General features: G+C 39.1%; 1 long non-coding RNA gene across 3 annotated transcripts in view; it reads right to left on the bottom strand.

Annotated features, from left to right (window-relative positions):
- LOC131494421 (uncharacterized) overlaps positions 1–27,308 on the bottom strand; it is a 210,712-nt gene that overhangs the window by 136,243 nt on the left and 47,161 nt on the right. The gene's annotated exons all lie outside the window — the stretch shown is intronic.

The raw sequence follows: 27,308 nt of genomic DNA, 5'->3' as shown, positions 1-27,308 counted from the left end.
GACAGGGGAATCCATTCTGAAGGTCTAAGTACAGGACTTCTTAAAGAGAATTTCTATGAATCTGCCTGTTTTTTATCTCTACCTTCACTGTCCACCCCCTACTTCCATAAATACCTAATATATATACCAGACACACCAATTCTTGAGACTTTGGAAGGTGTCTGGATTATACCAGTACCTTGGGTTGCTTCTTGGCTTTCTCCACTGCCAGGTTAGGATAAAGCTTTCTCAGGTGTCTTTAAGTCAACTGCCACTCATATGTTTTCTTTCTAGCTTCCTAAATTTCATTACTCTTCTCTTTTCTTCTGTTCTGTTTGTCCTTATGGGTTTATGCCTTTATGGTAGATTGATTTTATAAATACCTCTAATTTTCCCCCTCCTTATATTCATGCTCCTTGCAATGTAAATTTGCAACTTCTCCAATTGAGAGACGGAGCCAGTTTTCCCACCCCTTAAATCTAGACAGGACTTGTGACTTGCTTAGGCCGACAGAATGAAGCGGAAGTGACAATGTGCCATTCTACACGTAGACCTCAGGAGAATTCACACATTTCCACTCAGTTTCTTGAGGTCCCTCATTTTCCACATGAACAAGCCCAATCTGGCCTGATGAAGGATGGTAGCCTGAGTTGGCCCAGAGGTTCTAGTGAAGACCATAGAGATGGGAGAGTGCAGCCAAGATGAGTAAAGCTGCACTTGACTTGGAGCTGACCGAGGGAGTCCTGCTGAGACCATATAAATCAGCCATTTGGGCCCAGGTCACAGTGCTGACCACAGAATCATGAGTTAAATAAATGGTTGTTAAGTCACTACACTTTGTGGTATTTGGTTATGTTGCAAAAGCTAACTCATATAGCCTTTAAAATTCCATTTATTGTTATTAAGTGGGAATTTAGGGACTGAAATTTAGATGTCTATGTTCAATTCTCCCTCCATCTTTACCTGGAATTCTTGATTGATTGCTTTCTCAGTATGAGATCTGTTCAGTAGAGAACCATAGAGCTCTACACGGATATTACACTAAAATTTAGTTCTTAAAATGCATCTATTTTTTCATTCATTCACCTGATTTTGATAAAACAATACTTTGTCCAATGCACAGCTGACAAAGCTTTTGGTCTATGATGATTCCTGTTGGTCAAAGAAGCAGTCACCATGATGATCCTTAGTACTTCATGTAAAACATATTTTTATATTTAATTCCTGCAAAGAGAAACTATATAGCTCTCTTTATCTTACCCTCCCAGAGTACTCTCTCATGATACTCTTAAATAGGAAGTCCTTTAGGACCTTTAGTCACAGTTTAGTATAGAAAATAATTTTGAAATGTGGTTAGTTAACAACACATTAAAATCAATTCTACTGACATTTTTTTTCTGCTAATTTTATGTCAACAGCCCATTTAAAGTTGGGTATAAATAGCCCATCTAAAATGGAGTAAAGTTCTAAACCAGCAATACATAGTCAACAGCCCAATGTTTCAAATCAAAATAGTATTAAGACCTAAATATCTTCATTTCTATTTCCTAATATGTACAATGCCTTGTTTCGTTGGCAATCATCAATTGAATTTATTTTTATCAGCTCTTTATAATCTGCATAGTTATTTATTTTTCAAGTTTGATCACAAAAGAAATTATTTAAAATATTGTAGTATGAGTCATTCAATGGAACAAGCCTTTCATATATTTGAAGGAAGATTGGCATGTCTTTGGCTCTGATTGTCAAACTAAAGCAGGATATAGCTCTAACCAATACAATAATTATTGTATCCCATCCTAATTATGAGACCAGGAATATAATCATCATTACACAAAAACTTTTAATAATTTTTCTCAACACAGCTTTTGTTAACTCAGTTATAATTAAACATGCATATTTTAGCCCTAAATCCAGTTATAATAGATGATTCACAGCCTTTGTGGGCAACATAAAGGATTTCTGGGAAACATATAGCAAACAATGAGTAAAAGGATACAATCATTTTATGACCTTGGTTACTAATGGACCTGGTGTTTCTCACCAAAGATCATTATAATTTCCTAGATACAATAAAATGCCATTTTCTTGGAGGTAGCAACTTTACAGAACATATGAAAGATACACAATATGGAAAACAGGGAAAACCCAAGTCCCAATAAGAGTGCATGTTAAACAATGGTAAAGATAGGATATGATAACAGCCCAAAGAAGAAACTGATGAATAGTCATAAAAGCTAGTATTTTTGAGAGCTTACCATTTTACATCCTCTCAACAATCCTGTGAGATAGTTATTATAATCCTCATTTTGTAGGTAAGGCAACTAAGAAACAAAGAGTTTATATAACTTTCTTAATATTATATAGCCAGAAGGAGGTAGAGTTGGGACTCGTATCCAGGCATTCTGCTTCCAGAACTCTTAACCACTACATACATTGATGAAGATTCCACTCCAAAATGAAGCCATATGCACATTGCTTTCCATGGAATTCGACCTTCTCTAATCTAGCTTCCACTGTTAGCTCTAAAAATGCCCTGACATGAAGATGACCATACTGGCATGAGAGGGTGTGTATGTGAAATTATATCTTCTTTAAAAAATTCTTTGTCTTGCCGTTTCTATTCAAGTCTACTTTCTGGAGGCTGCTTTTCACCTTTTACTTTTATCTGACTTTATTTTCATAAAATATCAATGTCAGTGGCCTATTTAACTAATTAGTGAAAGAGTGATATGTTTTCATGATTATTGCAGTAGTCATAATCCCTTTTATGTTGTACAGGTGTGTAATCGATGCACCTTTTAAATTCTATGGAGTGTGGTCCTCCTTCTAATTGCAGTAACTTGGGTGCACTAATCACTTTGAGTTGTTGGCCAACATATTCATAGATTTCTACCAGGTGTTCTACCAGAAGATAATTGCTTAACAGTACAGAGTATTTCAACAGTGTTGATTGTAAAACAAATGCAATGGTAACTTCAGATGCTGGTGTTATAGTTCATTCACTCATTCATTCATTTACTCATTCAAAAGAAATCATTATGCATCATGTCTGTGCCAGTCATTGAACTACACATTGGGAAAATAAAATAAAAGGCATAAAATACACTCCCTGCCTCCAAGAGTCTCACAATGTAGTGAATATTATAATGAAATAAGCTATTTTATAAGCCATGAGAAAAAAAAAGAGACACATAAAATTTTCCACAGGAGCACAAAGGAGTAGATGACTAACTGCTTTGGAGCGATGAAGTCAGAGTCAAAAAGGAGATAATGACACTTGAGCTAAATCTAGAAGAATATGTAGGAATTCGCCAGTTGTAGGGAATGGTGAAGGTCCTGGAAACATCAGCACATTTTATGTGGTTGACACATAGGGTACACATGAGGGAAGGGCTTGGAATGAGGCTGTGTTGGTAGAATAGATTCAAATTGTGAATGTATTTTATTTTAGGGGGAAAAGTTAAACTTTTATTCTCATTAACAGTAGAGAAGCATGAAAAAGTTTTAATCAGATAAAACACATATCACATGGTCTCATAATTTTCTGTGTATAAGACTGCCTCCCTCACTACACTTGTCACAAGAGCCTTCACTTCATAGGTGCTCTATAAAGTTAAGTGAATCTTGAATGATTGGGTTAATAAATTAACATTTTTTAAAAGATAACTTGGTCAGCCATGCAAACCATGGATTTGAGTGGGGGTCAGTTGGAAGACAAGGAGACCATCTGGAAAACTTGTATTTGTGCAGCTATAACATAACGAGAGACGGAGCAAAATCATGTCAGTAAGAACCAAAATGTAAAGCCAGCAACCACTTTACCAATTGATCTTGTGAAAGTCTGTGAACAGGTGTGAAGAAAATCTAGTCTGGAATAATATGGTGCCAGTTATGCAGCTTATTGAGGGGAGGGCATTTACCCGTTCGGCCATCACCTGCTTGGATGCCCCATAATATTGTCTGGGGCTGATGCTGTCAAGTTTTTAATAAATTAAGTGATCCACACAGTCCCCCTTGAACTTAAAGCTATGTCTTTTGTCATGACCCACATTTTTGATCAAATACTTAGGTATAATCACATCACTTTGATATGAAGTCTATCTGAACATTCAAAATTCAAACTATGTCTTTTCCTGGTCTGACAATGATGACTTACAACATCAGCAAAATTCTGTAGCAGCAATAGCAGCAATAATATTAGGCAAAAAGGCTTATAAATAAGAGAAAGCTGTGACAACATGTGGAGAAAGTAGATGAGCAGCTACAGTGAGGGCTCGGTGCACATTTAAGTACCATGCTTTATAGCTAGAGCAGGAACCCTGATGGCCCAAAGAACTAAGGAATAAATGAAACTATTGCAAGGAAAGTGCTTAGAGAATATAATAGACCCATATTAAAAACCATTACGGAGGGGAAACCGCCCTCTTACTACAATGCTATTAGCACTATATATTTATAAAGATGAACAGCAATTGTTCCTTACCTGGTTCTTGGAGGCACCTCTTAAAACAAAAGCAGTACACACATTTAAAAAATAATACTAATGCTACTTTCAATCTCTAGAGTTCTTCCTGCAGACTTATTCTAGATTAAAACTTCTTGTCCCCAAACTCAAACCAGGAGTAAAAGCAACTCAAAGGGCCTCAGCATTATACCAATACCAGATATCTTGCCAATGACAGGACTTTCCTAAGAATGAAAATAATCAAACATTATGAAGGGCATGTCTTTCTGTTTTAAGCACAAACGTGATTAATTCTCACATCACATACTCACAAACAAAAACACGATCAATATTAGACCACCGTGCTGAGACAGAGGCAAACAACATTTGAAAAAATCATCAAACTATGAATGGAAAGAAGAAACCAAGAAAAAAGAGCTGGTCTTGGTGGAAGATGAGTTTGGCCTTGGGCAATGCTGTTTTTGGAGGAAGGAAAATACTTGTATCTTGGTAAACTGTCTTACCTCATTCTCTATTCAGTTTTAGATAAGAGTTTAACAAAATACAGAATTGAAATTGAAATGCTTAACACCTATGAAAATATGTTTTTAGTTTGCATCTTGAGAAATTAAACAAGAGCACTGCAAAATAATTCCATTCAAAATTGCAACTTTTATAGAAGACTCTCGTGACAGAAGTTTCCATTTCATTCCTTGGTCTTAAGGTCTACAGCTTGGTATTGCCCTAGTCAGAACCACTCTCCTGAAGATACACAGGAAACAAGACATCTTCGTATTTAAAACTTAAAACTCGCCAACCTAAATATGCACATGGTGACAATCATGACAGTTCCTTAAGTTGATGAATAAAAACAGGAGTATACATCTGTTCTAATTGGCATTTCTATCTCATCCGGCTCGTTTGTGGGGCCTGATGAGCTGTGGTTTGGCAACAGATTCACATACCAAGGGTTGGGCCAGGGAGACACCGAATAACCTTCCTCTCAAAGGAATCAGAAGCACATTCAATTTGAACAAAAGCCTAGAAATACATTAACAGATTTCCTTATAAAGACCTAGCAGAAAAGCATATTGTTTCTCATTGCTTATTAGCATCAAACCATAATGACGCCTTTAATGACTGTTTTGGTGAAAGGGTCACATTGATCAGCCCACGCGTTTGCTTGTTAATTTTTTGTTTTGCCAGTGAATCAGTTGATATGGAAATGTTCTTTCATTTAAGTAGCTATATCTCAACAGTGTACTTTTAAAAAATACCAAGTATTCACACATATCATCTCTCTCTCCCCCTTTCACACATGCACACACACACACATACACACACTTAAATGTTCTATGTGTCTGTGTATGTATGTGTGAGAAAGATTTATTTCTGAAATGAGGGTGTGACATTGGGTTACAGATATCAAACAAGTGGTGGGATATTTGGCTCTGGAGTCAAGGGGAGAGATTCAGTATGGAGACAGAGGTATGGGAGCCATCTGTATAGAATTAACAATTGAAGACGTGTCAGTGAGTAAAATCATAAATGGAAGAGAAAGTGCCTTGGTGAGTGCCATTATTCTAAATTTTATGTTACTTTCAAATAAACAAATTGAGTTAATAATGTAGTGAGCATTCATTTTTGTTTTTACTTGGAGGGGGTGAGGCTGTTCCTTTATTTTTGGTTTTGTCTGCCCAGTATCCAATCTCATTTGAGGATCGAGTGGGATAACACCTTCCCTTTCCTGGGTGGGCACATCTGCTGGCTCCAATCTGTGCCAGTAAAAGTCAGTCCAAAGGTTTGCTATCAGGAAAGAGCATCCGCTTTTAGCTGCGGCTGCTAAGCTGGAAGACTGTGTAAGTCTGAAGCTGTCGCTCAGTCCCATCTTTTCTGCCCCTTGGTGAAAGCTTGCCCTGGGATGATGTTAACACGGAGGGAAAAAGTTCAGAGAGGTGAAGAGATGGCTTCCTGGGGGCATCATTTGGTCTGTCAGATCAAGTTGTGGTCAAAGCTGAATGACCTCTGCACTTTCCCCTTGCAGATGAAAAAATTCTAATTAATACACGTACTTGTGGAAAGAGTCAGCATCAGAATAGGAGGAAAATAAATGTGCTCTCATAGATTCATAACTGTTTAAAGAACAAAACAGCTTCTGTACAAAATGCAAGGTTTCCAGCCAGTTTTTATTGTATGGTTTTGTTTGTTTGTTTGCTTGAGTATACAAGCATTAGTCTTCCCAGATCAGAGCTATAAAGACACAAACATTCAGAATTGTGGAGAAGTAACAAAAGATGTCATCTTCCCAGAGAAGCAAAGGAAACAATGAATTGGTGATCTACTGTAATGGCCCCTCGTTTCTCAAAAGGACTCGCTCTCAGTGGCCTCCATCCAGCAAGCAAATAATCCTGGTTAGTTAACTTCTCCCAAAATCTTTAAGACGTACTTAAAATAACTACGAAATTTTTTCCAATTATCAATTTCTCAATTAAGACATTTCTCCATTCTCAATCTATCAATCTACATAATCTCTCAGGCAAAATTCATACACTACTTACAAAGTAAAGTAATGGATAAGAAATTTGAGCTTTTTTGGTACTTATAATATATAGTAAATGTTCAGAAGAGAAACATCATCAGCTTAGTTTCACAGGCCCTGATACCAATTTGGAATCTTTACGAACCCAGAATAACAACTGCTGTCACGCAATGAGCCTTACTGTGTGCCAGGCACCATGCTAAGTGTTTTCATCCCCATACACTAAGGATATATGGGATATCCTCATTCCATTATACAAGTATGAAAAATGATTTGGATAAATTGAGTGACTTGCCTAGGTCATAGACCAGTGATATAAGCCATATCATCATGTGCTGCATCTCAGACTGACATTCATAACCACTCTGTTATTTGCCTCTAATGAACATGTCTACCTGAGGGACTATGAGATGACCATCTTTCCTACTGGGACTTGATTTGCAAGGCTTTCCCCAGGTCTTAGGCAAAAACAAACAAACAAACAAACAAACAAGCAAAGCAAAAACAAAAACCAAACAAAAAACAAACAAAAAACAACAAAAGAAAAGCAGGAGAAACATGGGAAGAGAAATTTAGAATGTTTTCCAAGCCCTTAAATTATTGGAGCTTAAGGCATTGCAAAAAGGGAGTGATGAGCTCCGAATTCATCCCCTAAAGTACAATGTCATATCTTTACTTTAGCATGTATCATATAGCTCAAGAATTAGTTATTCCTTTGTTTCCCACCCCCCCACCGCCCCCCGCCGTAGGCTGTGAAGTCTTGGAAGATAGCCTGTACTCTATTCATCTCAGAATCCCTTGAACCTGACTAAAAAGCTCCCACAAAGAAGGAGTTTAATATACCTTCATTGACTAAGTGAACATACCCTTAAGAGATCCCTCCGTAGCATCTGCATGGCAGATACCCCTCGAACAAGGGTGAGTCAGTGAAACTTTTCCTCACCATGAGGCCCCAAGAACAGACCTCTCAGGCAGTCAAAGCTATGATACCATGTGGTTTTGAGTAAGTTGACTTATCTGCTGCAATGCCAAATGAATCAATTTTTTTTAGATTAGAGAAAACCTGTTCACTGTAGGAAACAAAAATAAAAATGAAGAATTTTTAAACTACCCATAATCTTACTAACCAGAAATAGACACAGTTAACATTTTAGTGTTTTTCCTCACAATTTTTTCCATATATGCATACATACAATGATATATATGCTTATATAACTTATATTTTCTCCTGACATTATGAGCATTTTTAATATGTTTACAAAATAATTGGAAACAATTTTAGCAACTCCATTAATCTAACTTGTGGGTGCTTCAGAACACATTTAATCTCTCAGCAACAATAATAATCAACAAAATTTTATTGGGTACCTACCTACATAGAGAGCACCAATGCTAAGCTCTGGAGTGATACGACAATGAATGCTGTAGATATGTGCCTAAAGCTTATAATTCCCCCTTGATGAACATTTTGGTTGTTAGTGATGTTTTACTACTTTAAGAAACACTATGATGGCTGTCTAAAAATCTTTTTAGAAGCTTTTTAATAATTGTAATCTAAGTCAGTAAGGAATATGTTTTTCACCAGAAGTACATACTTTCCTACATGTCTGTGTGAGTTTGTGTACGTACATGTGCAGGCATATACAAGCACATATGTAAATAAGATAATGGAATGAAACTTTTATAAAATAATATTAGTCCTTTCTATATACAATGTATTCTTATTTTTCTACCCTATAATAGTCTACTCTTTTAAAATTTCTTTTTCAAAATGACTGATCTTGACCCACAACAGTTTTTTACCCCACTAATGAGTAAGGATCTGCAGTGGAAAACACTGTCTTAGAGGGCAGTGAAGCATCATGGTTTCACTAGAGGACCTAATAAGGACTCTAGCACCAACCAAGCACAAAAGTCAGTTATTAGCTCTAGAGGAAGCATGGAGCTTCCTGAAAAAAAGCAAGACTCCAGAAAAATTTTTAAAAAGCTGCCGTTAGGAGAATTGTTACCATCAGCCAAAGAAGCCACCAGAGGCAATTGCTGTCTCTTGAAGCTGTCACAGAGAAGAGGATCAACTAAAGGGAGGAGCCCAAAGGGAGGAGTCCTTGCCAAGAAGAACGTGGCCGGGAGCCTTCACCATCAGGATCCTCCTCTGCTGAGAGAAACTGCCAAAAGCAGCTGAGGCATCCCTGACATGATTTGAGGTTAACAGGATAGTGGGATTTAAATGCTCAGAAACCTTTAGCTTTCTTCCTCTTTATAGACCTCGTCATCTTTGAAATTACGGCAATTGTTCAGTTTCTCAACACAGGGTCACCAGGAGCAAGAATAACAATTCTCTGCCTGGAAATCCAATAGGGTTAGAGGCCCAGGAAGCCATCAAGATGCTGAGTTGTCAGCCTCTCGATTTCCTGTGGTGCAGAAAAGAGTGTAAATGGGCTGCAATTTACAATGAATGCAATGGTGAGCAGTGGGCCGATTTAACTAGTAGAAGAAGGTGCGGCAGCAGGTGGGGGAGGATTACAGGAGGAGATGGTGGGCTAAACATTTTAGGGAGAGCTAAGTATTTTAGCCTTCTAAGCAAAATGATGGAGTATATTGTTTCTAAAGTCAGAATGACCCAGAATGACCACCTGTCCTATTTTGCCTGGGACTGTCTTCATTTTAACACTGAAAGTCCTGCATCCCAGGAAACCCCTCAGTCTTGAGAACACTAGCACAGCTGGTCACCCTGAGTTTTACTCCAGTTAGTTTGCAGCTTACTGACCATGTGACCTATTTACTCCACATCTCTAATTTGCTCAGCATCTATGTGCTTCAGTTTCCTCATCTATAAAATGGAGGGAATAGTGCTTACCCATCACCAATCAAAGAGGATCATAAGTACTTTTTAGTAGTTCTATTCTTACAGGGGCTTTCCTCAGAGCCTGCCTTAACCACAGCAATGCCTAAGATAAGGAGCAGAAAGCTGACTGAGGGGTACATCTTCAGGCGGTACGAGGTGCAGAGGGATTACGGTATTCCAGCGCTAGCACCCATGGCAGCCTTTTGCACTCCTGATAAGTTAGGAGTGAGTTGGAGAGCACAAAAATGCCTTGCAAGCCAAGCTTTCAAAAACAAGGGGAAGACAGAAGTTTGTGAAAAGAAGAGTAAGTTTATTATAATTTTATACACGTGTCCCGAAATCTGTGACAAATGAGCACACTACCCAGCTTGTTTTGCCTTAAACACAGAATAAAAATTGTGGATAACTTCATTAGACGTCACCTGTCAAGTATAAAGAAAATCATCTCATTCCATGGGAGATATTACAGACAGTTCCCATTGTCTTGTTCATGGTGGAGGTAGCTTCTTGCCTGGCTTGGACTCGGAGAGCCAGCTATTTTTATCTGAATAGTTTCACTCTCAGATTCCTTTGCTCCAATGTTAATGGCCCTAGTTTTCATTACTGAGATAGGCCGTGACCAAGCTTCTGCATGCTTGTATTTCTACTTCTTACCACAAATGTTTCTAAACCATGACTATAAAAATGATTCAAAATCAACTCAAACTTGCTAAGGTATTAAGAACATTCTCTCAAAGTCTTATGCCTCAACTTTTCAGAAGTATGGTTTGAGAAGGACCCTTCCAGGATAATATCAGAAGAAACCGTGGCATCGATTTATGAAGGGTTAAGAGTGATGAAATGTAAGCCATTAAACAAAGACTATGGTCAGGGATGAAGTCTGAGAAGATTCAATGAAGAGAAAATGCGAACCTATCAGCCACTCTGTGGCCAAGAGATTTTCCAGACCAGTGGTGCACAACTCCTAGGAAATGAATTAGGATCTTAAACTGTACCTGAGGCAAGAAATGAAAAGACTAGAAATAACAATTTAGCACGAACACTGGAAGAACATCAAATTTAGGAAAAAATAAAACGTCATAACCAAAAACTTCCCAAGCATAATACTTCAAGTAAAGGAAATCATCTTTTGCCCTGCATCCCATGTGCCAGGCACTGAATTAGCCACTCTCCTTGTAAGAATTTTACAAGATAGGTATTGGAATCCATAGTAAGTCTTCAAAGGGTAAAAAACTCTTGAAGGTTACACAGGTGTTAAATGGCTATTGGGCTTTGAACCAAGTTGGTCTGTCTCCAAGGTACAGATATAATTCAAAGTTATAATCAGCTAAGATTAGCTCTTTTCAAAAATTGATTTGCATAAGACTTGTATTTATCAGGAGTTGAATATGAGGATTCAAAGCTTGACTTCTTTCTGAGCTTCCAAACCGAGATCCCCCCAATGTCCCTCAGGTGCATCCTCCCACTGAGCAGTCATTCTTGGCAGATAAACCCGATTTCCCTACAGGTCATAGGCCACATCAGAATGGGGTGTCTGATCATTGCCAACTTGACAGTGAGTATCAACTTTGGGAAGGATCAGCCTGGGTTTGCATCTCTTCCCCACTAGCTGTGGGACCCAGCCAAGACACTTAACCACTGCAAGCTTTGGCTTCCTTGGCTGAAAGACGAGGATGATGGTAGCAACTACTTCTAGATGTGTTTGAAGATGAAATTAAATGGTATTGAAATAATTAGCACAGTGCCTGGTTTTATAGGGTTGTTTCTTTTTCTCGACTGGTATGTACAGTTATTTGCAGGGATCCAGAAGTCAGGTCATTGTTGAAGCAATCTACAAATACCTTCCATTGAAACAGAAATGCCCAGGATTAGCTCAGGTCGATTTAATGTCCTGCAGTTATGAGAACTACTGAGAGTGCTTGGCTTCATACAAACCAGCAATGCCTGTGGGGACCTAGCTAAAAAGATCTCTTCGTGTTGGGACTTGGGCACCTGTTTAGACGAGCACTACAAGCTAATTATACCCATCTTAGTGGGCTGAACTGGAAGAACAACACAGCAGGTGGCAAAAAGGGAGTGATGCCATATATCTTCTATCTCTCCGTGACTGGAGCCACCAGCATCCAGCATCATGCCACTTACCTTAGTATGTGGCTTGAAGAATATGCAATAATTCATCCAGGCACTGTTCTAGGGTGTGGGGATGCAGAGATGAGTAAGACAAGCAAGGACAGCTGTCCTAAGCAGCTCCCATTCCAGTTAGAGGTACAAATGAATAAAGACTCTAATTTGGGGAATATAGCCAATAATACTGTAATGACTTTCTATGGTGACAGATGATAACTACATTTATCATAGTGAGTATTTTGTAATGTAGAGAAACTTCAAGTCACTATGTTGTACTCCTAAAATTAATATAGTATTGTACATCAACTGTACTTCCAAAAATTTTTTAATATTATTTTGCATAGCAATAAAAGTTATGAAGGAAACACAATAGGACATTGGGACAGAGAGTGATGGAAGGGTCTAAAGTCATCTCAGAAGGCAGATCAGAGGGATAACAGCTGAGCTGACACCGAAATGCTTTAGAAAGTAAGTGGTGATATAAGAAGAAAGGAGAAGTAGGCATTAAAAGGCCAAATTACACAAAACCACTGCAGAAGATCCTGAAGTAACTCAGGGGTAGTTATAGGACTACAAAATAAATGCATTTAAATATACTCATAATGAACCATATCATCATTGGAAAGTTAACCATAATGATGTGTTCATTTGCGAAGTATTTTGTACAAACATAGCACTCTGTCTGCTTATATTTCCATGCAGTTCTGTTAAAGACCAAAATACTGCCCTTGAGTAAAAAGGACTTTAAATCTATAAACCTCTGTATTCTTATCTGTAGAATGGCAATAACAATCCCTCAAATTGTTCTATGAGCTTCTGGTAAGGATTAAAAGAGAAAATGTATCCAAAATGCCTAGCCCACAGTAAGTAGGTCAACAATGGTAGCCATCTACAGATCCTATGCTTCCCAATCCACCCAGAAAAAAAAAAAATGACAAAATTGTGTGGCTTTGAATAGATATAGGAGAAACTCAGAGTGATGGTTTTTTAAGGTTTCTATGTGGAATTTTTTTTTCATATTAACAAAAATAAAGAGCCATAGGACCAAATAAGAAAAAAAGAAATTGGATGAACACTAGAAGGTCAGGAAAGAATGGGGAAAATAAAAAAATAGGGACATCAAGCCTCCAGAAAAAAGAATGCAAGTCCCAGAAGGATCTTGATGCTGTCTCACATCCAGGAAAAGCACCATGTTTCTGAATCACAGAGTCTCACAGGACTTGTTCCTGAAAGATACATCAAAGGGCCTTACTAGAAAAACTAACAGGCCTGGATTCGTGTTTTCTCATATACAACATTACTTTCCATCTCCTCCGGATTCAATCGATTTGGATGTTCTGTAAGCAGAAACATTATGACAGAGAATTGCACTGGTTGTTTTTCATTCATTCCACAAACATCCACCGCGCCTCTCTTCTGTTCTAGGTATCACGGAGGGCTCTGAAGTCGGGAGGGCAATGCTTCAGGATGTGAATTCCCAAATTCCCGGTAGAATGAAACCAGCGTACACAGTGCTTGTGCACAAGTTACTGAGTGCGTTGTGAATTAGAAGAAATGGAATGTTAAGCCATTGCCGTAAAGTTAATAGTGAATTAGCATATTCCCTTTGGAGTGTGAAAAAGGGAGTAAGAAGCCTGGTTAATTCTCAGCCTCCCAGAGGAGTGTTGAGAAAACTAGTCAGTTATCTAACAACCTAACATTTTTCAATGCTGTTTAACATTCAACAGCTGTAAACGACAGCCAGCCTGGCTACTGCTTAATAAAACTAACAGAGCACTATCGACCAAGATTTATGGTTCTAGCATCATCAAAACATGCATTTACAACAAAAATAAAAATAAAATGAAAAGAAAAAATGCTATTTGGGGCCTAGCAAATGCTTTGGTATCATCTATAATTCACATTACAAAGGCTTTAAAAACAGAGCATATCAAAAAGCAAAACACCCACTCAGTAGTAAAATCGATATAGCATATACCATTTCAATATTATGCATTACAAATACCTTAGCTTTCTTTTCCGTGGCCTTAGTGTCTGCATTTTAAACGGTTGTATTCTCAACCTAAGTCAGAAGTATGCATTTTTTCCCTATTAGTCTTTGGTAAACACCAATTTCCCATTGTTGCCACTTATTTTGCTCAAATAAATCTAAACTCTCATCGCTACTAAAAATGTACCTGTTTGGGGAGAGAGGGAGTCTTATGGCAAAAGATGCAACAAAAAGATTCATTCTGGGCTTGAATGAGGGAGTCATTTACACAAAATCATAACAGGTAATTTCTGAAACTTTATTTATAGCTAAGTCTCTTTCATACAATGTAAAGACAAAAGCTGGAATTCTATGCATCAACTACATTAGATTTAGTATATGGTATTTCAGTTGGTCTTTAATAGTGGAACAGATATTGCTATCCTCATTTTACAAATGACAAAACTGAAATGCTGAGTGTTAAGAAAAATTTCCTAGGTCATGTAGCCAGAATTCAAATCCATGTCTGTCTGGTTCCAAAATCTATGTATATTGTACAATATCACATCACTCATATTGTCTCTGGCCCTCTTTTAATCCTCCCCACGTGAGAACACTATGGCACAAATTGAATCATGCCCCATTGTCTACAGTTTGTGTAGAATAAAGAATTGGAAGAGACTCTATAAATAATCTGATTAAACACCTGATCTCAGATAAATTTGTGGCATTTATCTTCAATGCCCAAAGGCAATAATAATACACTGAAAATTGCAATCATTTTAGTGTATCATTTTAAATGTTGAAAGGACCATTGTGATGTTTTTAGCTCTGAATTCTTTTCATCTTAACCGCAGACAGGAACTACATTCATTCCTCATATTTATTATTTGGATTTTTAGCAATTTAGAGGAGTCTTCATTTCAATAGCATTGAGTTTAGTTTTGTACTTCAAAAACTTCAAGGACCCATCTACCTTAGTCGGAAATCTTTGACTGCAAGTGACAGAAATACCACAGAAATTGGCATAAGCAAAACAAAACATGTAATGGCTTGCGTAACTACATAGTCCAGAGGTGGTGTGACTTTTGGCACAGCTTGGCTAAACAGGCTTTCCCCATATCTTGGCAAGATGACCACTAGTATTCCCAGGCTTATGTTCTACAAGTTTAAATAACCACAGCAGAAGGAGAAAGTCCCTTTCTTAATAGTTCCAGAAAAAGTCTCAGGATTGAAATTCATTGGATCAGTTCACTGTTGAACTAAGTGCAATGACAACAACTGAAATATGCCAATTGGCTAGACTTGGGTCACCTGTTCATCCAACGGACTCTGGACTGGGGGTAAGAGGGGGCCTCCAAAAGGAAATTGAGATAGTTTTTTAGAGAGGAAAATGGATTTTGAGCAGACAAAAATAGCAAGAATGTGCACTGCCTGATTCTCACTTTCATTGTTGTTATGCCATTGATTTTTTGTTTGTTTGTTGTTAACATAACAAACCATAGAAATTCATAAAATACTCTCCTGAGAAATACCTTCTTGTTCCCAGGACATTATGGTCAACTCAGTCTAACCAGTTCAAGAAATACTTGATATAACTTTCAAGCAATGAATGCCCAGTTACAAACACTGATATTACCAAGCTCTGAATGGTTCTCAATGTCTGTGAGCCTCTAAGTGATAGGCTCAACCATGTCCTACCTGAGGACCAAACAAGACCATTAGGCAAAACAATTTTCAGGGATATGGGTTTAACACTCTGAAATTCAGCATCAGAGTCTGGCTTTGGCTCTGTCTCCTTCCTGGCCCAGGTCATAACTCATGTATGCTTGATTGGGGAGCATTTTGAGACTTCTTGATAACAGGTCAATAGACAGACCAGAACTAAGTACTAGGGAGAGAAGGAGAGTACTAGAGAGATTGAAACAGATACCCAAGAAGGGGCAATCCAGCAAGTTAGCCCCACATCAGGGCTTTCCAGACACTGGTGTTACTTGAATCAGACAAATGGCAACCTCAAGGTTTCCTACAGTCTTTCTAACCAACCACCCAAGAGAACACTGGCAGGAGGTTCCAGGAAATGTGGACTAAGATTTAGATATAGTTCCACTTCCAATGGGGCAACAGGAATGCGACTCAGGAAGGCAAGGTATTCACGGTTTCCTGGAGCCTGGATTTGCAACTGTCAGCTCATTTCACACACCACCTGGTAACATACCCTTTGTCAAAGGAAAAATTCAGCAGTCTTTAGAAATGCCAACAAACACTGTGTATGTGTATTGCATGTGCTGCACACTAAACCAAGACCTTCACATACAATATAGGTAAAGAAACTGAGACCCATGAAGATAAAATAATTTATTCCAAGTCAAAGAACTAATCAGCATCAGGGCCAGAATTTGAAAGTAGGTCTCTCTGATTTAGAGAACCTGAGCCGCTCCAAGGGATTCCTGGTTCCCTGCTGCCTAGTCCTGTGACTGGGTCCTTTCTTCTTCCCAATAGTTGTGTCCAATGCCAACCACCTGTCTGCTGCTTTCCTGGGTCTCCGAATATCCTCTACTCCTGAGTTGCCTCTTACTGGGCTCAGCCTTGGGCCTCCCTGGAGCCACCTGCTCTGACTACCACTATTTTATTGAATGAGACCCCTTATTCCATGACTTATAATATGGACCAGATTTTCTTCTAGAATTTGTAGTATCTCTACACTCTCGTATCTCCCAGTCTATCCTATTTTTCTGAAGCTAACAAAATTACCCTTTACCAAGTTCCAAGGTGATCACTGTAATCCTCTGTTGGCTTAATGGTTTGTCAACAGAAAAAAAAAAGGTCTTGAGGTTTCCTTTGTAGTAAAAAGTTTCAACTTTACGCTTTTGATCTACAAACATAAAGTTTGAGCACCGGTGCAAAACGGTAAGATTGAGACCTATGTAATTTAAAAGTATATTCCGTTATTGAGAAAACATCCAAGAAGAGAGAATTGCTGCAGCTACTCTGGAGAGTAGCCTGGCAACAGAAAGACATTTGATATACACATGGCCTTTCACCTCTCACTCCTGCTTCTGGGACTCTACAGAGACAAGAGCTGGGAGCCTAAGGATAAAAACAAGGATGTTTGTTACAGTACTAGGTAAGCTGGAAAAAACTTACAACAACCTACATAGGGGAAGAGTTGAATAAATTACATCACATTTAAGCTAAGAATGCAGCCCTTTAAAAGAAATGAGTTATATCAGTAACTATTAGGCTACAGAAATGTCTGGTTCCTTAGGCCAGCCCAAACCTGCAATCATCATACACATCCACTGACCAGTAGACAGAAGCCATGGGCCATCCTTGTATGTTCTTTGCCTGATCTCGCCCTGACCAAACTCTACCCAGCTCTAAATTCCTGGCCCATCCCTTCCTTTGATTGTATCCTTGGCCCTTTGCCCTCTGGTACGTGGTCATCTTAACATTGAACTCTCAGTGCTCTCCAACAAACTCTGAAGGTAGCCCTTCAAAAGAATGACTTCTGTCTATAGACATTGAGCTACAACAAAGTCAAGGATATTGTAGAGAAGTTTTATTAGACAATCTCATCTTGGGAAAAATACACAATGGCCACAGATATAGATATAGCTATAGATATAAATAGTTATATTTAGGTATTTGTATGAGTTTGAAAAAGTTGTTGGAAAAAAATTTTTGTTTGTATCAGGTTGTTTGCACTGACAATCTCCAATGGTGAGGATGGGAGTGGAAACATCCTGAGGGTATATCACTGTGTTTTCTAAAAATTTAGAAATGTTTGGGGCACCTGGGTGGCTCAGTTGGTTAAGTGTCGGACTTCGGCTCGGTCATGATCTCACAGTTCACGGGTTCAAGCCCTGTGTCAGGCTTTGTGCTGACAGCTCAGAGCCTGGAGCCTGCTTCAGATTCTGTGTCTCTCTGCCTCTCCCCCACTCATGCTCTGTCTCTCTCTCTCTCTCTCTTTCAAAAATAAATAAATCACTAAAAAGATTTTTTTTAATAAATCAAACTTAGAAACCTTTGTCTCAAAAATTAAGTAATTACATATAATTAATATGATGATTTTGGAAGAGGACTTTAATAACAAATTAAAAAAAAAAAAAAAAAATATATATATATATATATATATATATATATATATATATATTTGTTTGTTTTTACACACACACACACACACCCCTATGATGGAAAGGAGCCATAATGAAAAACACCTGTTAGTACAATTTCAGGGATATGGTTCACCTGTGTTAATGCCATCTTCCTCCCACCTCCCAGAGAACAAGTCAAGAATACAACATGCATGGTGCTCTCTGGAGTTAGACAGTATAGCAGCCCTGGATTAGTCATTTTAGGTAAAAGGAAGGGCATGGGAAAGCATGGAGAGGTCTGGCACACCTGAAGGGGAAAGAGAAAGGTAAGGCTGTAGAGGACAGTACAAACTACTGAGCTTGGATTTTGCTAGCAGATTTCAACGTTTTTCTGCAAAAGAGACATGGCAGATAACATTTTTGTTCACAACACACACCTATAGATACACCACAGTTTGTTGAAGCCCAGCACTGTAATAATTCATAATCGTGTTTTGTAATAGCTATCAGCACATTAGGAAATGTAGTAGTTCACGCAGGATTTCAGCATACCCAAGACTCACCTCAGATTATATGTAATTTCCCAAGACCCACTTGTAACACTGTACCTTTCATTTCTGCTCAAGAAAACACCCCCAAATGCAACAGAAACAAAGTGTAAATTAGAGTCAATCTGCTCTAATTCATATTGAAAAAAAATGTTGCATAAACTCCAGCACTTTATTATAAGCAATAAATTACATGACACATACCTACATGTGAGTGCACACACCTAGTTGGTTGCAACATGCCAAAATGTTGTGACTCTACATTGGAGAGCATTACAACAAGTAGTGGGGTTCTGAGAAGAAACCTAAGCGTGGTTTAGAAAATCCCTTTTAACAATAGTGAAGAGAACAACATATATGCTGCCCTAGTCCCAGACAACACTCCAACCACTGTCTGTTCGCACACCCATTGAGGAAAGACACGACCCATGGACCATTCCTGCATGTCCCTCACGTGATCTCACCCTGACCTAGCTCTACCCAACTCCAAATTCTTCACTATCCCCCAGCTTTGAACCTATCTTTGGCCCTTTGGCCTTAGTATATGGACATTCCAATACTGATCTCTCCACATTCCCCAATAGACTCAGATTTCAACACGCCTATTTATTTCCTCCACTTCTAGACCACCTTTGGCAGGTGAGTCTGTCTCCACCACTATGCCTTGATGCAAATCCCAACCGGGCCAGCCCCAGTCCCTCCCAAAGTAAGTAGCTGGAAATGATAAGTTAGCAAAATGGAAACTGTAGGCAAACAAGACAAAACTGATAAGAGCAAAATTCTGAGAATTCCAACCATAGATGATGGGGAATGAACTAAACTTGGAAATGTAACACTACACAAGAAAAAGCTAAGATGACAATGACTGATTCTGTGCTAAGAAATGAACTGTGAAAAGTTCAGTGAAATGCTAACTCAGGCAGATATATACCACACAGACACACGGACACACACACACACACATACACACACACACACATGATAAATAACATAAAATAAACTTGTAGTATTAACTCCAATCCCTCCACACTTGCAACTTATTGGGGAAAAAATCTTTTAGCCATGCACACTTTTCAAATATGGATTCTGATACACTCTTATCTTACTTGCCTCCATTAGAAGGAACAATTTCTGATTTGGGGGCTTTTACGGTCATTGTAGAAAATTCTCTCATGCATGCAATTGCTCAAGTCGAAACTCTAAGCACAGTGTCTTAGGGGTCACAAATCAACCCCTATATATTATAGGGCCATTTTTTTTTCTTTAATCTCAAACTGTATCTTAAAAAGCATCATAACTTGATGGGTATTACGCTTGGTGGCAATAAAGACACCAGTATCTTACTTGCAGGCTGCTTCCCATTTTTATAGGACCCTCCTGGTCTCTGTTTACATTTACGTTATTTCCTTGGCTCCTGTGTACATTTCAGTTTACTGTCTCTTATATTTTCATAGCTTTACCTATATATCTTTCTATCTGCTACTACTCAGTTCTAGACAATATGGGATTTAAAGTGGCCTCACTCTCCTCCAGTATTCATGCTCCAAAGTTGTCTGCTGCTGCTGCTGCCTGTTATCTCGAGTCTTTCCCCTCACCCTGTCTTTCCTCCCTCTGCATTTCTCCTTCCCTTATTCCTTCTCACAGCTTCCCCGAGGACTGTAAATAATTCAGACCAGGGACTTCCTGAAAAGCACCCCCACAGTACCAAAGTCGTGACACCACCTCACTTGCTGGTTTAAACTGTTAGGTACCAGCCTGGGTCCTGGGCTGAATGAAACTACTTTTCAAAGAGGCCAAGTCACTACAGCATTTGAAAAGTCTTTCTCCCAGCTCATCTGATTGTAAATCATATGACTGCACAGGATTAGACACATTTCCAATCAGGCATCTAACCTCACTGTATCACAAACAAACCATCAGCATCACAAATGGCTTATATTACTTATCTTCATACATAACCCATCTTTTTTTTTTTAATTCCCAATGTTTTACATCTTTCTACCTAAGGAAAAGAAAATGTAAGGGCACTAAAATTTTCAGTTTGTGCCAGGGTGGAATGGAGACTGTTCTATGGCAATTACCTTACTCTCCCAGTAAAACATGTAATAATCGTAAAAATCAAAATTAATAAACTGTAGTTGCAAACCTAATGACTAGTCACCAGCACATTAATTTCCCTATATGCCAAACTAGCCGTGTTGTTATTTGTTGGTAACGCTGAATGAAATGGGCTGCATTAAGATGGCCATCTGCTCTGTTTGATTTGATAAGTGGAATTAAGACAAGAAGCAGCCAGCTTATAGTCAGTACGACTTAAACTTATGTAACAGAAGGTAAATGATCTTTCATTTGAGGGACTGAACAGAATGTTCTCCAAGGATATAACTTAAATTAACACTTGTTCCCACAACGATTTAAAGTGGATTTTTCATTCGGATAGTTTGTCTCCAATGGGCATAATGAAAGTTGAATATTCACACTTTTGTGACCTGTACACTCAATTGCTGCATTTTATCACCCTTTCATGCTTCATCTGTGATAAGAAGCAACAAACATTATATAAGATTTTCAAGGCCAATTAGGTTATTCGATAATTATTCTTACTTTCTGTTCTGTGTAGGCTCTTGATGGCCTCTTGTCTAAAGAGCTTCCCATTGATTATGGTATTAGAGAATTCTTTCTTTCATGGCAGAAGTGAGGCTATCCCCAGTTTTTAACATGGATGGCCATCCTTCCACAAGCTCTTTAAATAGATTGTCGGTAGTCATTCTGGCAGAAGTGGAACTTAAAAGCACTAGGAACTAACTGGAAATAGCCGCTTTGCTGAACCAAACAATATAGAGCTCTCAGAATCAAAACAACACCGGACAAGATGTGGTGTTCTTCATAATACATTGTTCCATGAGACCTGACAAATTCTTAGAAGCTTTATGTATGTGCACACAGATTTTCACTATTCACATGGCTTTATTTCTTAACTAGATATCATTTTTCTAGAGCTTTAAAAATTATGTCTTATGGGTAATTCCGTATTACTGCCTGCAAGAGTAATCAAATTATTTTTATCACTTCTTCCAGGTCATTAGGAAGGACATCCAGTGTAAGTGGCCTCATAATAATAATCCCACTAGCATTCTCCTAGACAACCTCTTGCTCTCTCAAAGCACAACAGGACCATCTTTCATTATGTTTTATGTTCCTTACCCACCCCCCCCCCCCAATCCATTCTCCACATGGCAGTTCAGAACAATCTTTTAAAAACATGTCACTCCTCAGCTTAAAACTCTTTATGGGCCTCCCATTATATTTAAGAGAAAGCCCAAAATCGTTAACTTTCTGAAAGCCCCTCCCTGAGCTTCTCCTTACCTAACTCTCCAGACTCACATTCTGCCAGTTCCTCTCTCATTTAATAGTCTAGACACCTGGGCTAGTTTTAGTTTTTAAAACATGCCACAGTCCACTTCACCTGAGGGTCTTTACGTACACATGGGGAAAGGAGATCGGATCCTAAAGCTTAAGCTTTATTAGCAGCACATTTACTTCCTCCTCTTCGCCCTGAATTTCTCCATCACAGGTAACACAGTTTAGGTAATTGTTTGCTGACTCTCTCCCCAATCTGACTGTGAACTCCATGAGGGCTGGTCTGTGTTTATCATCTTTCCCACAATAACCTCTTGTACAGATCCCAGGCACTCAACAAATATTCGTGGAATAAGTGAATAAGTATTTTCATAATGAGCTTATATCTGCATCATTTAGTATTTTCCTGTAGATTTTTTTTTTTAAGACAAAGAAAACACTGTCTCGGTAACAGTAATGATGAAAGCTCTACTTCAGAAAAACACAGCTCTTTCTCCTTTCCAGTCATCTCAGTAGAAAGTGCCTGCCAAATGGACAATCTAGAGAGAATATGTTTATGAACCAAACCCGGGCGATATTTCTATTGTGCTTGAAAGTTTTGAGTTTTGGCCACATCCTAAGGGAACTGTCTGGTTCTTCCAGGCACGTGCCTACATATATGACAGATTCCATTATCTCCTCTTTCACTTCTCATGAGGTTATGAAGGACATAACGGTTTGTACAGTCTTTGAGCATAAAAGTACTACTGAGTAAAACAGAACTGCATCCATTGATGAACCAGTAAATATTTACCAAGCAGCTGGTTATAGGGATAGAAGGGGTGTGAGACCAGCAGCGTTTGCAGGTTTATGAGATATAAATACCCCCGCCCTAGCCAATTTCAAAGTAACTGTGTTCAACAACTGGATTGCAAAACTCCTGAAAATTTAACAATTGGTTCTTATGAGCCCAGATGAGCATCTCTAGCACACCACTGGCTGTGTCATTTCACAAAATTATCCACATGCAACCGTATGGGATACAGAGTAAATTAAATTCGCATTCAGAAGATACACTCTGTGCAACATAACACGGAAGAAAAGAAAAATAACTTGCAGGTATAAAGACTGTATTCTGTCACTTTATTATAATAAAGGTTATTCTGCAGTCACTTGATTTCTTCATCCCATTCCTGTCCAGAGTTCACCCCAAGGCAACTTCACAGCCTAGACCCCATGAGTTTCACTTTGTTCTAAACTTTTAAGTAGTCAGATTGCAAGTGTTAAATATCACAGCAACACTTTCCTCCTAGTTACTAGGAACAACAATAACTTAGCATTCTTTATCCCCTCCCCCTGTCTTACTGTCTCGCTATAATTCATTCATTACGGGGTATACAGGAGTGCTTACCGTGAACCACTTACTGGGCAGATGGGCTCTGGTATTCAGACAGACACAGCCCGGGCTTTAAGTCACTTATAGCCTGATAAGGAGATGGGCAAGGACAATCCGAGGCAGAAAGTCTGAGGACACAGGCAACCACAGGGGCCTGGAGGATACACAGAAAGTGTGTGTAACACCCCCAACACTGAAGATGCCTACAGTGAGGCTGGACTTGAAAGATAAACAGGAATGGACTGTGGAAGAAATGAGGGGAGAAACATTCAAGTATAAAACTGTGTGTGGGAAGGTGCAATTGTGAATGCTGTAACTAAAGCACAGATTGAAAGGAGGGTGAGAGGAATCCCGAGGCTGCAGACTGACGGTGGCATGCGTGGGGCTCCATAAAAATCCTCCTGTGCCATATAAAGGAGCTTGACTTTTATATTAAAGACAATGTATCACAGAGCACTGATGGCTACTAAGTAGTGGGACTTTAGAAAGATTATTTAGATTATTAGAAAGATGCTTTAGAAAGATTATTCAGGGAGGACACTGGGTTGGAGGGGGGGGAGAAGTAGGGGGAGAGACCACCTGCTGGGTGGTAACCCTAACCACCTCTACCTTCTCTATTGTTCTCCCCTGAGTTCTCTGTTACCTAATTCTCTGCAGCTCCCAAGTCACTTCTTTATATATTGAAACATGGTGCCACTCTGTTGTCTCCTTTGGTCCCTAAATCTGTCAGGCCTAAAAAATTATTCTCTTAAAAACATTATTCAACAGGAATCAGAGGGAGGAGCCAAGATAACCGAACAGCATGGCAGTTTTTTGTGTGTGTGTCTCGCATCCACGAAATATAGCCAGACCAACACTAAACCATCCTGCACACCTAGAAAACTGATTTGAGGATTAACACAATCTGCACAACCTGAACCACAGAATTCAGCAGGTACCGGCGCGGAAAGGTGAACTGGGGGAGAGAGAAGAACCTCGGAGGGCAGGGAGCTCTTTTTGTTTGCAGAGAGAAGATAGAGACGGGGCGGGGAGGGGGAGGAGAATAAGGGAAAAGCACCCCCCTCCCCCCGCCAAAAGCAGCTGGAGAGAAAGTGGAAAAGTGGGAACAGCCTCAGGGACTGAACTAAAACGGGAGAAAGGGGAGGGCTTAAATTCCATTAAGACTCTATTCAGGGGGAGCACAGAGTCTGAAACGCCGCAGCTCAATACCTGGTGGTGCTCTGGTGAGAAGGGCGAATCCCCAAGAGCAGAGACGAGATCCATTGTCCTCGGGCCACACGGGGAGCGGCGGTTCCCCTGCTGGGAGGCCATCTGGTAGAGGCTGTGTGGCCCCCCACAGGCAAAGACCTCAGCAGACCCCAGAGAGCAACCACATTCACTGGTGCTGGAACAAGGTCGTTGGGGATGAAGCCTGGTGCCAGATGTGTGTTGTGATTTTCCATAATCCCTGAAATGCTGCTGCTACATGATCACATGAACTTTTTCTGGGACGGGCTGGCACCTGGCCACAGTCTCTGAGCATTGGCAGTGGCATGGTCCCGCGAATGTTCCTGGGTGTGGCCAGCACCCGGCCATTGCTCGATGAGACCCTCCTGCAGAGGGACAGAACAGGTCAAAGCCGCAGTCCCTCAGAAGTGAGGGGTCGGGAAACACAGCCGCATCGGAGATAAAACTCAGGAGGGAGGTGCCGCCTGGCAGCCCGATGGCTCGGTCACAGACAGCGTAGAAGCAGGGAATGGACACAAGCCGGAGACAAAGGAGAGGTGCTTGGTTTCCTGTCGCAGAGAGGACAGAGTTCCAATACTAGAGACCGGTAGCTGGACGACGCCATTTTCACCGCTCCCGCGCATGCGCATACACCTACAAGCGCCGCAAGAATCCACCCCAGTAAGCTAAGCAGCGCCATCTAGTGGAGAACGGAGTCATTACACTAAGCCCCGCCCAACTGGGCCAACCTCGCTCTTCAGGAACACAAATCTCTCTGCCTGCTTAGTTTACGGATTATAAAGTGTTTCATAGTTTGATTTCTAGGGGAAAACGAAGTAATTTCAATCGTATTTCAGTCTGTTTGCTGGTCCATCTATTTAATTTTCTTTTGTTTCTCTTTTCTGTTTTTTTTCTTTTTCTTGAATACAGAAAGAGAAAACAATTATTTTTATTTTTAATTTTTATTAAAATTTTTTTCTTTAGTTTTTCTCTACTATATTTTTACTTTTGTGTACATTTTTTCAAATTCTATTTTACTTCCATCATTTCATTTTATTCTATTCCAGTGTATTCATTTTTTCAAATTTTCAAATGATTTCTTTTTTTTTTCTCTTTCCCCTTCTTTCTCTAATCTATCAAGCCCCTTTCAACACCCAGACAAAAAAACACACCTAGGATCTGGCATCATTTATTTGATTGTGTGTGTGTGTGTGTGTGTGTTCTTTTTAATTTTTTTATTTTAATTTTTCTTATTTTAATTTTTTTACCTCATTAATTCTTTTTCTCCCTTAAAAATGATGAAACAAAGGAATTCACCCCAAAACAAAAAGCAGGAAGAAACGACAGCCAGGGACTTAATCAACACAGATACAAGCAAGATGTCTGAACCAGAATTTAGAATCATGATAATAAGAATACTATCTGGAGTCAAAAATAGATTCGAATCCTTTCTGTGGAGATAAAAGAAGTAAAAGCCAGTCAGGATGAAATAAAAAATGATGTAACTGAGCTACAATCTTCAATGGATGCCACAGCAGCAAGGATGGATGAGGCAGAGCAGAGAATCAGCAATACAGAGGACAAGCTTATGGAGACTAATGAAACAGAAAAAAAGAAGGAGACTTAGGCAAAAGAGCATGATTTAAGAATTAGAGAAATCAGTGATTCATTAAAAAGGAATAACATCAGAATCATAGGGGTCCCAGAAGATGGAGAGAAAAAGTGGTAGAAGGGTTATGTGAGCAAACATAGTGGAAAACTCTCCTAACCTGGGGAAAGACACAGACATCAAAACCCAGGAAGAACAGAGGACTCCCATTAGATTCAACAAAAACCGACCATCAACAAGACATATCATAGTCAAATTCACAAAATACTCAGGCAAGGAAAGAATCATAAAAGCAGCAAGGGACAAAAAGTCCTTAACCTACAAGGGAAGACAGGTCAGGTTTGCAGCAGACCTATCCATAGAAATTTGACAAGCCAGAAAGGAGTGGCAAAATATATTCAATGTGCTGAATCAGAAAAATATGCAGCCAAGAATTCTTTATCCAGCAAGGCTGGCATTCAAAACAGAAGGAGAGGTTAAAAGTTTCCCAGACAAACAAAATTAAAGAAGTTTGTGACCACTAAACTAACCCTGCAAGAAATTTTAAGGGCGACTCTCTGAGGGGAGCTAAGATGAAAATAAATAAATAAATAAAGACCAAAAGCAACAAAGACTAGAAAGGATCAGAGAACACCACCAGAAACTCTAATTCTACAAGCAACATAATGGCAATAAATTCATATCTTCCATTACTCACTCTAAACGTCAATGGACTCAATGCTCAATCAAAAGATATAGGGTAACAGAATGGATAACAGAATGGTTATGTTAATGGTAACATCCATCCATATGTTGTTTACAAGAGACCCACTTTAGACCAAAGACGCCTTCAGATTGAAAGGAAGGGGATGGAGAACCATCTATCATGCTAATTGTCGCCAAAAGAAAGCCAGAGTAGCCATACTTATATCAGACAACATAGAGTTTAAAATAAAGACTGTAACAAGAGATGGAGAAGGGCATTATATCAAATTAAGGGGTCTATCCACCAAGAAGATCTAACAATTGTAAACATTTATGTGTCAAATGTGGAAGCACCCAAATATATAAATCAATTAATCACAAACATAAAGAAACTCATTGATAATATTCAACAGGCATCAGCATTTTGCATCATAAACTTCAGAGTGGTAAAGGTACAAGCTTAACAGAGTAAGACAATCAGAAGCTCGGCATAAACTGAAGACTTCCCAAAAAAGTATCATAG

The sequence above is a fragment of the Neofelis nebulosa genome, chromosome 14 (genome assembly GCF_028018385.1).
Source record: "Neofelis nebulosa isolate mNeoNeb1 chromosome 14, mNeoNeb1.pri, whole genome shotgun sequence".
NCBI lineage: Eukaryota > Metazoa > Chordata > Mammalia > Carnivora > Felidae > Neofelis > Neofelis nebulosa.
Note: the sequence above shows the minus strand (reverse complement) of the source record. Positions and strands in the feature narration are given on the sequence as shown.